Below are 14569 nucleotides of genomic sequence, written 5' to 3'. Positions count from 1 at the left end.
GGCTGACAACCCATTGATGGCCTGGACCACGGCCATGTTATCCGACCAAAAGACCACTTTCCTGTTGCCCAGTCCCTCTGGCCATATGTCGCGACTGGAAAAATATTGACGTCACTACCCTACATAACATCTTGGAATCCTCGATACCCGAAGATAGACCCGATCCTCACGAAGCTTCTCTGAACTATCAACGCTGGTTACTTAAGGCACTAGATCACCTAGCCCCCCCCAAAAAAATGCAGCCTAACCGCATCAAACCTTCGGCGGCTTGGTTCTCGGAGTCACTACGGCTCGAGAGGCAACGCTGCAGAAACTTGGAGCGGCGCTGGCGCAGGAACTATGCCAACCTCGACAAAGAGACATATAAGAACGCGTTGACCAGCTATAGAAAGATGATCACTGCGGAAAAATGCGCCTTTTACAGCACACAAATAGCAAACGCTCTCAACTCAAACAAACAACTGTATCAGGTGGTAAAAGACCTAGCCAATCCTCCTGCCCCACCCTCTGTCGAACCATCCCAATCATTCTGCAACAAGGTGGCAGACTTCTTTCAGGCCAAGGTCAACGACATTTTCAATAAATTTACCACAACATCGACCACAGATATAGTCTCACTGGAGACTCCTCCTCGGTCATTAAAACCTACCTTAGAGGCTTTCATACCACCTGTATCCATGACGGAGCTCATAAATACTGTTAAGTCAGGATCCCCACTGGACCCTTGCCCCCCACGTATCATCAAATCAGTTTCTGACCTAATAGCCCCAGTACTCACCAACATCTGTCAAGCCATATTTCAGACAGGTGTATTTCCCGTAATCTGGAAAAAGTCAACTGTAACACCCCTTCTGAAAAAACCCGCATTAAATCCCTTAGAGCCCAAAAACTACCGTCCAATTGCCTCTCTCCCCTACCCTTCAAAAATAATCGAAAAGGTAATGAACCAACAGCTGTCGACCTTCATTGATCAGAACGACCTGCTGGACAACACGCAGTTCGGGTTCAGGAAGGGCCATGGGACGGAGACAGCTCTGATAAAAGCGGCAGAGGAGGTCAGGATTATCATGGATAGGGGTGGCGCTGCTATCTTAATACTCCTGGATCTATCCGCGGCCTTCGACACGGTCGATCATTCTATTCTGATCGACCGTGTCGCCGCCCTCGGCATCCAGGGCAGGGCCAGAGCAACGCTAGCATCCTTCCTGGCCAACAGGATACAGTCCGTGAAGATGGGAAACTTCAGCTCTCCTGATTTCTCTCTTCCTTGCGGTGTCCCCCAGGGCTCCTTGCTAAGTCCGACACTTTTCAACATCTATGTGTCGGACTTGGCGAGGGTAATCAAGTCATTCGGCATAGGGCTTACATCGTACGCCGATGACACACAGCTGGTCCTGGAGATACATAAAAACGGAGAAGCTGTGGCTGCTAATTTTCAGGCAGGCATGAAGGCTATCAGTACATGGATGAACCGGAATTGCTTAAAGCTAAATTCCGACAAGACGGAGGTATTGGTTTTTGGCGAACTGACTCCGTCTTGGTCTCCGGTCTGGTGGCCTTCGGAACTGGGTATGCCTCCACTGCCAGTTGCCAAGGTGAAAAACTTGGGCGTGCTTTTTGACAGTAAGCTTACGTTCCTTGGTCATGCCAACGCTGTGGTCTCGGCCTCCTTTTTCACTTTGAGAATGGTGAAGAAACTGCTCCCTTTTCTCCCTCCCACTGCTGGTAAAACTTTAATGTCCTCCTTGGTACTATCCAAGGTGGACTATTGCAATGGCCTACTGCTCAATGCACAGGAACAAGTGGTGAGTAAGCTTCAGCTTGTTCAAAATGCTGCTGCAAGGATCCTCCTGGGGATACCAAAACACGCCTCTATCTCTCCTACAATTGGAGAGCTTCACTGGCTACCCATAAGAAGTAGGATAAAGTTCAAGGCCATGTGCATTACTCACAAGGCCTTGAACAATAATGGTCCCGACTTCTTCAAAAGCGCTTTCAAAATTTATAAACCCAGTCGAACACTGCGGTCATCCACGGCCCAACAGCTCCAAATTCCCCCAACAAAAAAGGTAACTTGGGGAGACAGACGTTTTGTAGTGGCTGCATCAAAACTGTGGAACCAGATTCCTTCCCAGATCAAGGAACACACCTCGCTGTTTTCCTTTCGAAAACATCTTAAAACATGGCTTTTTAACCAGTAACATCTTTTCACAACCCTCGTAATCTGCACACACTAGCGCAGAGACACCGTAAGGTATTTGTGCGCTTTAGAAATTTTAAAAATAAATAAATAAATAAATGTAGTGCAATCACTATGGGGAATAGCTCCAACACTGTTATGTTTGCGGTCACCCCTTTCTTGCGCCAAACGTTTGGCCACCGCATGGCGCACCACTCCTCACCAAAGATCACCCCGAAACCTTCTCTACCAGACGCATCTGAAAACAGGCGAAGTTCCTGGCTGCTTTCTCAAGGTGCCCTCCATATCACGGTGCCATTAAAGTTCCTCAAAAATTCATCCGAGATCTGAAGGTCTGCTTTCAACCCAGGACCCAGGCGCACCAGGTGATCTTTCTTTCTTATGTTAGCCGTAGCCTTTGCTTGCCTGCGGGAGAACACCTTGCCTGCCGGTATAACTCGTGCTGCAAAGTTCAATTTGCCCAGAAGACTCCGAACCACCTCAAGTGTTGCCTTGCTCCTGTCAACCAGTGACCTAATGTCCTGCCTCAGGTCGCTAACCTTGTCAGCTGGTAGCCTAGATTCCCCTTTAATGGTATCCAGTTCTATGCCCAGGAAAGTGAGTATTTGAAAAGGCCCCTCAGTTTTTCCCGGGGCCAGGGGGACACCCAAATGATTCGCCAGCTCTTCAAATGCTCGCAAGCCTTCTGTGCACTCTTGGGAACCCTCCCTGCCAAAGAAAAGGAAGTCGTCCAGGTAGTGTGTGACTTGGGAAATGCCATGCTTGCTGGTGAGGGCCCACTGGAGGAAGGAACTGAATTCTTCGAAATAGGCACATGAAACTGCGCAACCCATGGGCATGCATTGATCAAAAAAGAATGCGCCCTCCCACTTGAAACCTAACAAGTGTTGACTGTCGGGATGTACAGGCAGGAGGCGGAATGCTGATTCAATGTCAGCCTTGGCCAGCCATGCCCCCTTACCTGTTCTCCTAATCATGTCTATGGCCATGTCCAGTGAGCAATAGGACACCGAACACGCCCCTTCCTCGAGCCAATGGTTGACCGAGTGGCCCTCAGGGTAAGATAGGTGGTGAATCAGACGGTATGCCCCAGGCTGCTTTTTGGGCACAACTCCTAGTGGTGAAACTAAAAAAAATTCCAGAGGGGGGAAAGGAAATGGGCCCGCCACCCTCCCCAGGTCAACTCCCTTCTTGATCTTATTACCAACAACCTGTGGTAGGTCCCTAGCTGATTTGAGGTTCAAAGCGTCCCTGGAACCTAGGGGGCCTTTGTAAGGTATCTCAAAGCCATCCACAAAACCTTGCGCCAGTAGTGGTCGTTCTTTCGCTAACGGGTACAATCGAAGTAAGGGTAACAAATGTTGCAACACTATGGGGGAGGGGCCCTTGCTTCTGTGGGAGGGGCCTTTGCTTCCCAATGCCCTACTGGCGTGCTCCGTCAGTTCCTTGTGCTGTGGATGGGGAGTGATTATGACCGTTGGTACAAGTGATTGCTGCGTGCTGGGCACCGCATTTGCTACAATTATGGGCAAACTTACAAGCTCTACCCCAGGTGCAATTTCCGCCATTGAACAGTCTACAGGTCCCTGAGTTGAAACGTCTAGGTCCGGATCCAAGGCCCCTCCCCCGACCCCCCCGAAAGGGCTGCTGGAAGGAACGGCTCGGGAACTGTTCCCACTTCTTAGTGTCCAAGTCCCCTTGTGCCTTGTACTGTGTGTCTCTCTGATTATTGCCTGTCCTGCACATGTGTTTGATCCAGAGCTGGATATCCTTATGTTCCCACCCCACTTCAGGGCAGCTAGCCATGGTCTTCCTAAATTCTTGATCGTACCAGAATCAACCCATCCCCCCGGACTCCCTCGCACCTTGCTGGATGGTGTTGGCGTATTCCATCAATGCCTCACTCTGAGCCGGGTCCTTCTGCACTATTACTGCTGCTAGAATGTTAAATGCCTCAGTCCAATTTTCTATTGTCTTCTCGGGCCATCGCTGGTACCTAACTTTTTTCTCATCCTCTTTCTTCCCCATCTTCCTAGTGTCTGCGCCTGCATTGTCATGCATCAACAGAGTCAGAATGTCAATATACTCCCTCCTCCATATCCCTTCTACCAGGCCCGGGCCCCGGCAGGCCCAGCCTCTAGTCATTTCAATGCCTAATAAAGAACGGACGCGTCTGACCTATTTAACGGAAAGGCTGCACTACGAAATGGCCGCGGCAATGTCGCGTTCCTTTAGGGGGGTAACAAGGCTGGGCGAGAAATACGCAATCAAATGACCAGGCCCGGGCCCAGGCAGGCCCAGCCTCTAGTCTTTTTAATGCCTAATAAAGAAAGAACGCGTCTGCCTTCTTTGCGCTATGAAATGGCCGCAGCAATATTGCGTTCCTTTAGGGAGGGTACACAACGCTGGTCGAGAAGTACGCAAGCACGCACACAGGGAGAAGTATTGCCGTGAAAGCGCGAGCGTTATCCCTCAGCCCCTTTAACCGTACGCAGGACTTTAAATGGGAAAATAAACAAGCACGCGCACAGGGAGAAATATTGCCGTGAAAGCGCGAGCGTTATCCCTCAACCCCTTTAACCGTACGCAGGACTTTAAATGGGAATAAATAAACAAGCATGCGCACAGGGAGAAATATTGCAGTGAAAGCGCGAGCGTTATCCCTCAGCCCCTTTAGCCGTACGCTGGACTTTAAATGGGAATAATAAACGCCTGGAAACGGGGAAGGCCTGCTGAGGCCTTCCCCATACTGTCTCACTGGCCTGCGTGCCCGCCCACTGCATGCGACGTCCTCTGCAGCGGCTCGCAAGCATCGAAGCGGTCCGATGCCGGTCGCCACACAACCAACACTCCCGCCTCAGACTGATTCGCCCTCCCAACACGCCCGGTCAAACTCATTCCCCACGGCTCATTCGCCGTCCTAGACGGTACACCCTGCACGTCAACCGCCACCACCAACCCCCCCCATGGTCGACACCACTGGGCCCCATCAACCTGGTCATGCCCAGGGACGGGGCCGGGGGAGGCCAGTTAGCAGCAACATACCTCGAAATTCGATCAGACGAAGCGACACGACGCGCGAACAGCGCAGAGCCGAGGGAGATTCCTGCCGGGATAAGAGGCCAAGCGATGGCGCTGCCGCGCTAAATACCGCCGCAAATAGGAATCTCCTCTCGCCAGACGTGTGGGACTAAGGCGCTGCCCCGCCCATGCTTCCCCTGCGGGTCGCGCGGTCAGCGGCATTAACCCGGGCCCATAACCTAGCATCAATCAATATATAATCTACCCTGCTGGTATGGAGTGGTTTATTATAAGTGTGGGCACGTAGATGATCAGGTTTAGTGGAACCGTTCAGGGCCCTAAGCCCATACTCATGTTAATGCCTGAATCTGCATACTAATAGGAGCAATGGTCAATGGTGGAATTGACCAAGCCATGTCTTCCTGGCTGAACACTTGTGCCCTAGAGATGTCGAGTGGTTCAAAAGAGAAATTTAAATCACCCACTAATATAAGATGTTGTTTGCTGGAAAGCTAGTCTAGTAATCCCTCCAGTGCTTGTATTGTGGAAGAGTGGGCCCCATCCTCGGTCCCTCTTGAATAAATATTAATGAGTGTGATGTTTGGCTTCTTAGCACTACTTAATTGAATGGCCAAAACATCAAAGGACTGAAAGGGGACCTATCGTATGCCACATTGTAGAGAGGTCCTGACCCAAATGGTAAGGCCTCCGGACAGTCTACCCAGCTGATTAGAGGTGGCTGGAATATAGCAGGAAACCGGGGAAATGGATTGAATCCAAAGCCCAGGCTTCTTGAAAACACAATACGTCATACTCATCCACAAGAGAAATCCAAGCATTTGAATCTTGGACCTGAGCCCAGCAACATTCCACAATATAAGTGCTAGATGACTAGTGGGTGCATCGATAAGATCATTATAGATAAAAGGCAAATAACTAGATGTATTCCGAGGCTGCAAAGGGGAGCCCAACGGAGACACTCCATTAGATTTTAATAATTTAGACCTCGTCAATTTGTCACATATTACGTTTTTGGGGTGTTACTGTGCACCCAAAGTCATAAAGGAGCTAGTATGTTCAAAATGGCATGACACATTGGGACTGGATTTGTTGGGGGGAATGGTGAATAAATTACTGTCATTAACGAGGATATTGAGGCACTCTGGGTTAATACTATGGGAATATTCAAAGAGTCAGTCATTATGGTTAAGTCTTGAAACACTAGGTTAAATGGTAAAGCGTTCGTGACTTCTGGTATATTTAAACTGATTGTTAGAAGAGCCTGGGGGGGGGAATACTATGATCAAAATCAATGAGGTTATTATCCAGGTCAGAGGTAGACAAAATTAAGTTCTGGTTATCAGAATCCGAGTTAAGAAAATGCGTTTTTTTAACGCTAAAAGATCCTCTTTGATAAGAGAACGACAACCCCAGGCATGTCAGATCCAATGGATCATCTTGTTTTTAAGGGAATCTTGTGTCTCTGGTAACGAATGGTGGGACAATTTCAATTTTCAAAGTCATCGTGATGAATCTGCGAGCTGGATGTTTGTTGTTATCGATTAAGCCATTTCGTTTTGGATATTCATTGCTGTATATGTCCCTAGAAACATTTTCACAAGAGAGTTATTCATGTAGGTGCTGTGGGGCAAACTCCAGCCCATCATTTGACCATGATATTTCTTAGTTAAAAAGCCTGTTTTCCCGGTTACAACCCTTATTGATGAGCTGACCATGGGAAGTAGATTTGTGGGTAATGGCTGTGTTGGAATTGTAATTAGAGTCTCTAATTGAGGCCTAGAGTATATTTGGGTATTGGAACAAACTAGTCTCCCAGAGAATTCTACCAGTTGTTTTACTGTAGAGGTAAGAGTTGTTACCATAAATTTAAATGCCATCACCTCCTCCTTTAAACAAGTAATAAGTAGAACGAGAAGGGTCTGCAGGGGAAAGCGTCAGAGTGTAAATCAAAGGTAAGATTAGCATTTTGAGGGGCTGATGAGGAAGTAGCCTTTGGGGAAATAGGGTATGAAGGAGGCTGTGTTTTGATTGAATTTCAACATCTCTGTTTCCTTGTTCTTGATCTTAAGAACATGCTAGGTATTCTACATTGATTTACCACAGGGGGCGAGGGATCAATGTTTGAAACTCTGGCAGGGGACAGAGTGAGATTTGGAGCCAATAACTCTCGCATTCTACCAGCAAACTGTCAATCCCATCATAGATGCTATTTTCAGCCATTGCTTTCAGGGTTTTCCTGGTTTTTCTTGATTAAATTACCCCTGTTCCCACCTCTGTGGCCTTACATTTAACCATATTGACCCAAGTTCAATTAATAGGCAGTCTTCGCAATGAAGTCCAATGTTGTAATGTTACCAGTTCAAAGTAAAATATGTACCTGAATACTACAGGTATGCCCTGCAGAGTACATTAAATAACAGTACCTTCAAATGCATGACGTTAGAGGGATGGCCCAGCCCGGCCTCTTCTGGGCTCTGACGGGAGCGGACGGGCCGGCCCTTGGCCTGGGCTGAGCCCGGGTGCGCCAGCATGCATCCTATGCCATGGGAGCCTGCAGCATGCTTTCAAGCGCTAGAGAGGTCATGACCTGTCTAACCTTGCAGTCCTGCGCCTCCAGGGGCAAAGTAGACTGGGACTCTGAGTCCCTGACTTGGGTCCTTGTCCGGATGTGAATGAATCGCTCCCCCAACCATTGGATCCTGCAGCACACTATAAAACGCCAGAGAGGTTGTGACCCCCTAACCTTACAGTACGGCGCCTCCAGGGGCAAAGAAGGCTGAAACTCTGAGCCCCTGACTTGGGGGCCTCTGATGTCCTTACTACATGAAATGATTCCTAAATAACAGTGTCGGACATCTTAAGTACTAATTTTATAGCTTTAAAGTACTTCTACCTATGTTCTTCCATTTAAATCATTCAATTCATCAGTCATTAAAATAATTATTGCATGGCTACTTAAAAACTAATCCAAATAGGTTGACCATCACCATCGAGACCATTAAGAGCGCTGTTTCCAGTCCTGGTCTCTTGTGTGATAGCCTAATGGATTCTAGGTGTTGTAGTCTTTGGCTTCCATTGAATTCACTCGAGTAACACACCTGAAATCAATTATTTGTAAGTAAAAGTTCAAGACTAGATACAGTGGGGCCTATTTACAAGCCCCTTGCGCCACTCTTAGGTCACTTTTCCCATTTTAAAAATGACGCAAAAGTGGCCCAAGGGCCTTGTAAATCTGCCCCAGTGTCCATAATGACCTGGAGTAGCGTGGTCACCCTTTATATAAATCACACTTATATCAATAAATCATAAGAAGAAAATGTTAAAAGTATAGCGTCCACAAATTCAACTGGAACGTGCCATTTTTTATCTCTGTAATACATTTGTCAGGGGTCGTCTTTCATATAGTAGTTAGTCCCCTGGCCAACACATCACCATTTAATTCCATTTTAGTTCATTTAAAAAATATTTCCTTGTGTGTTTTTCATTCAAATAATTACCACTGTGCATTTTTTGAAAAAAACGCATTATGGGGCACGTTTCTGCCTATTTGTCAAATGTTAGCTCACAGTGCATTACTTATAAATGGAACACATTTTTCACTCCTACAAAGGAAAGATAAGGCACACCATGGGGTTTATTTTTGAGCCCCTGCGTCACTTTTGTGCCACCGGTGGTTACTTATTGTGACGCACCAGTGGCGTAAAAAATGCGCCACGTTGCGCCATATCTATGAAGTGATGCATCTAGGTAGATGCGGCACTTCGTAAACCCCTGCACTACATTACACCTGCACCAGGTATAATGTATGTAGGATGGGCGTACCCCCGCAAGAAAGGGTCGTAGGAGTGGCGCAGCAAAATCTATGAGGACGCAAATGTGTCAAAACCTTACGCCTGCCTCATGGCAGGCGTAAGGGTGACGCAGGCCCTTTCACATGGGGCTTGTCCCATGTGAACGGAACATTGCTGGATTTGTGTCAGGCTTCCGACACAACTCCAGCAATGCGTCACTTTTTGCGCTGACAGACAAGTCAATTATATTGACGTATCGGTTCTTCCTTGCGACATGATGCGTCATATTAGAAATATGACGCATCATTGATGTCTCAAGGAGGGCACACTGAGAAGTGGTGCATCGCTACTTTCACGCAGCGATTCGCCACTTCTCGTAAATGAGGCCCCATGTGTATCCACTCATCTTTACTCATGTGGACATGACTGCCGTTTATTAGGATCACATTTTTGTTCCAATGACGTATATTACTCGATCACACTGCGAAAGATATTGTCTGATTTAGACACACGCCTGGATTGTTAGACCCTTAGTTATGTTTTTTATATGTGGCATAATTACTATGCAGAACTGGCTTCAACATTAAACAAACCAAACGTTGAGGTTTAACAGGGAGGTGATTGGCTTGAATAAAAGCACGTGTGACTAGGGTGAGGACCGACACATGTATGAACAAACAATATATAATTTTTAAATAACAGAGTTCAGCTACTTAAAATCAATGGCAACTTGCCAAGCACATGAGGCGCTAAACACATTTGCTCTGACAAATCTTCCGAAGAGGGGGACGAGGAGTAATGACGCCGTATGAAGGGTCGTTCATGAAACTGATTTAATGTTTGTGGTGGCATATGCTGGCTACTCGGGGACCATCTGCAAAACAGTTCGTTGCAATCTGTTATGCCTGGTGACACCCCTTTAATTGGAAGGCTGCTACCGGTGCTCCCCTTCAGGTTCACCGCTGAGGGCTTCAGCTGAGTGATAACGGGGTCATATCCAGGGTAGGCGCGATGGTCTGAGTCCGCTTGCATAACCTATCTGTGTGAGAGGCGGAGGAGCAAACGCGTTGTCTGTTATGAAAGTGATGGACAGTGCAAACACCTTTTGGTTTTATTATACCAGAATTACGTATTTGCATGGAATGTATGCTTGCTTAGAAAAGTGAAACTTTCATATATCAATTCTGAGACACGAAAACATCCCTCCTTGATAGAATGCAGGAGCTCCCAGAGTCAATGTCTGATGCTTTCAATGGTGCTAAATTATGACTAAAGTTGAGGAGTTAGAGGGACTGTCTAGTGAACATAAAAAATCCAGCGGGCTCATTTATGAGCCCTTGCGTCACTTTTGCACCACTGGTGCATCACTTTTTGTGATGCACCAGCAGTGTAAAAAATGTGCCTTGTTGCGCCACATTTACAAAGTGACGCATCTAGGTAGATGCGTCACTTTGTAAACCCCTGCGCTACATTATACATACGCCAGGTATAATGTATGCAGGGGGCGTGTTCCCAAGCAAGAAAGGGTCATAGAAGTGATGCAGTGAAATCTACCAGATTTCACTGAACCACTTCTAGGACTCAAATGCGTCAAAATCTTACGCCTGCCTCACAGCAGGCGTAAGACTGACGCAAGCCCTTTCACATGGGGCTTGCCCCATGTGAAAGGACACATTGCTGGGGTTGCGACCCTTTTGTGACATACTCTAGCAATGCGTCACTTTTGCGCCAAACAGATACGTCAGAAATACATTAATCTGGAAACACTACATGTTAATCAAATACAGCAAGGAGTATCAACCTCTGATACACTGCAAAAACTACTGATTTTAAAAACAGAAATTAATAGCTCGTTAACTCAAAAAGCGGCGGAAATATATCAAGCCAATAGGAACAGAATTTATGAAGCAGGGGAAAATGTAGGGAGGCAATTAGCTCTTAAAACTAGACAAAAACAAACATACAATAAAATAAAGAATATTGAATATGAGGGACAGCAGTACACTTCCACTCAAGATATTGTAGGTGTGTTTCAAAAATATTACCAAAAACTTTATCAAAATGAAAATGAACATCTACCTACCAGAGACACAAACATCTTTCTCAATGAGTGGTTGCCCGAACCAGAGTTATCTAGAATAATTGATAGAGCAGGTAGAGAAGATCTGGAGAAAGAAATTACAATTGCAGAGCTAGAGATTGCACTGTCGGACCTAGCTAATGGGAAGGCGGCCGGTCCCGACAAGATCCCTTTAGAGCTATATAAGCTGTTGGGCATACAGATATTACCCTACTTATTAGACCTGTTTTTGGGGGTACAATATCACTCAGCTTCACCAGAGTCTTGGAAACACACTAATATAGCGATATTCCCAAAAAAGGGGAAACCTCCCCAGCTCCCATCTTCATATAGACCTATTTCCCTCATAAACTCTGACTCAAAGTTATATGCCAAGATACTTGCAAATCGGCTGAGGGGGGTCATCGAGCATCTCGTATCCCCGTGGCAGCATGGCTTTATCCCTGGGAGGGGTACGACTGATCATACCCGCAGAGTCATCGCCCTATTTGACATCATGGGCGCCAGGGGGGGAGAGATGTCGATGATCTTACTCGATGCCGAAAAGGCATTCGATCGAGTATCTTGGCAGTTCCTATGGGACATTATAGAATTTAACAACTTTGGCCCAGGCTTTATTAAAGCCCTAAAAGCCCTGTATATTAGTCCTAGGGCTAAATTATCCATTGATGGCTGTGAGTCAGGGTTTTTTGAGGTACAAAGAGGCACTAGGCAGGGCTGTCCTTGCTCCCCGATATTATTTGCTCTAGTAATTAATCCTTTAATCTTAAGGCTTCTTAATTCCCCTCAAATACAACCGGTTAAGGTGGGTTCATATTCTACTAAAATACTGGCATACGCCGACGATATTGCCGTGCTCACAACCAATCCGGCTGATGCAGTAGCAGAAATAGAACAAATAACCCAGGTTTTTGGATCTTACTCTGGCTACTCACTTAATAGGGACAAAACCATGGTTCTTTGCACAAATAATATCATATACGACAGTCCCTATAAAGTTAAAAACGCAACCTATCTCGGTGTAAATATATCTCCTGAGGTGAAAGACATTAATCGGCTTAATTATGATCCTTTGATCAAGTTAGTAAAAACTGATCTTAAGAGAGTAGATAATCTACACCTGTCAATAATAGGGAGAGCGAAATATATTAAAATGAGCATATTTCCTAGAGTACTCTATTTATTTCAGGCTATTCCATTGAGGGCCGACGCCAGTACTATTAAAATTTTCGATTCTACAATATCTAAATTTATATGGAATTATGGTAAAATAAGGAGAGCACTACCATCACTAACTCTCCCCCTACATAGAGGTGGCCTGGGCATCCCAAACTTGACATTTTATCTTTGGGCGACACTATTACAACAAATGGGCCCGCTCTTTAAAGTTAAACCTTCCAATCCACCCAACATAGACTTTTATATTCCATCTATTTTTGAACTTGGATTAGGTGTTAGATGTCAAGGGCTATTTTTGAAACAACTCGAAGCGTCATATTATAAAAAGACCAAATTTAAGGTGATTGGAGACTCGTGGAAAATTTGGAAATTTGCCTCTAAACAACTAGGCATACCCAAAATAACTAGATACACCTCTCTATGGCATAGTAAGATCATATCATCATGTTTAAATGATAATGTCTCTAGGAGATGGGAGAATTTAGGCATATATACACTGGGGGATTTTTTTGGACAGAACGTTTTTCCATCTTTCGAGGGGTTACAGCGGAGATTTGACATTCCATCCACAGAATATTTAAAATATTTTCAAGTCTTTACCAATATCCGTAACTCTAAACCTAATATTAACTTAGATAGCTTTTATTTTTTCTCTATTATTGAGAAACGAGCTACCAGGATAGGTACCTTATATGACATACTCTCTAAATCCTCCAATGATCCTTTGGATTACTGAGTACCGCGGGAGGCTCTGTTACCGTCTATCTGCTGCTGTCACCTGATTTTGCCCACGTCTTGCCGGACCCGCTGCGCGGGTCCCGCCGGGCTAGAGGACACTCTGAGGGGCGCCGGAGGAGAACTTTGTGAGGAAAAAACTGCTTTGTCTACCGGCAGGGTTGCGAGCAGCCTAGCAGGGACTCCATTGTCCAGGAGTCCCTGCGTGCAACACCTGTGGCCGCTCTCCCTGCCGGCAACGCCCCCTGACTGCTGCTAAAAGCGCAGCACTTCTCATCGCCAGCGGGAAACTCCTTTGGATTACTGAGTACCGCGGGAGGCTCTGTTACCGTCTATCTGCTGCTGTCACCTGATTTTGCCCACGTCTTGCCGGACCCGCTGCGCGGGTCCCGCCGCGCTAGAGGACACTCTGAGGGGCGCCGGAGGCGAACTTCGTGAGGAAAAAACTGCTTTGTCTACCGGCAGGGTTGCGAGCAGCCTAGCAGGGACTCCATTGTCCAGGAGTCCCTGCGTGCAACACCTGTGGCCGCTCTCCCTGCCGGCAACGCCCCCTGACTGCTGCTAAAAGCGCAGCACTTCTCATCGCCAAGCGGGAAACTCCTTTGGATTACTGAGTACCGCGGGAGGCTCTGTTACCGTCTATCTGCTGCTGTCACCTGATTTTGCCCACGTCTTGCCGGACCTGCTGCGCGGGTCCCGCCGCGGTAGAGGACACTCTGAGGGGCGCCGGAGAAGAACTTTGTGAGGAAAAAACTGCTTTGTCTACCGGCAGGGTTGCGAGCAGCCTAGCAGGGACTCCATTGTCCAGGAGTCCCTGCATGCAACACCTGTGGCCGCTCTCCCTGCCGGCAACGCCCCCTGCCCCGCCCTATATCAACCAGTGGACTCACCGCAGCGCGGGAGCGCGCGGGAGCGCGCGGGAGCGCCCGGGGCTAAGCCCGGGCAAAGGGCGGGCCCTCTGTGGCCCTCAGAGGCCTGAGGAGCCTGGCCTGGGCCACTTACGCTGCCAGTTGATTCCCAGCCCGTGGACCCACGGATCACCAAAATAACTGTAAGTTTGCCTATCATATACCACATTATTATAGGAACTAATTTTATTGACTGACATTTGTGACTGCCTACACGCAATCCTTGCTATCCCCCACTGCCATTATACTGGAGTCGGTCATGAACTGTCGAGAGACCAGAAGCATGGCAGCTGCTGGAGCCAAAAAACTAACTGGTACCCTTGACGATTTTATTGTGCGGACCCATGCCCTAATAGATGAAGGGATTATTTTAATGGACAGAAGGGTGTCTCAAGATTTGGCTATGGCCAGGAGATCTTCCCTAGGCCTTATCGCTCAAGCTTGTTCCCCACATGTCGAAATGGGTTCAAATACCCTTGCTATTGTACATAATGAGGGGGGCCACGACGTTTTAAGCTCTCAAGAAAGCTTGGAGGCAACACCTAATCTCGCTTTGTTAGTAGGGAGTGCTTTATCCAAAAATTAGTCTGATAGTGCCTCTATTGTTTATGCACATCAAAGGGGCATGAAAGAG

This window comes from Lissotriton helveticus, chromosome 12 (genome assembly GCF_964261635.1).
Source record: "Lissotriton helveticus chromosome 12, aLisHel1.1, whole genome shotgun sequence".
Taxonomy (NCBI): Eukaryota; Metazoa; Chordata; class Amphibia; order Caudata; family Salamandridae; genus Lissotriton; species Lissotriton helveticus.
The sequence above is the reverse complement of the archived record's forward strand: the minus strand, read 5'-3'. Positions refer to the sequence as shown.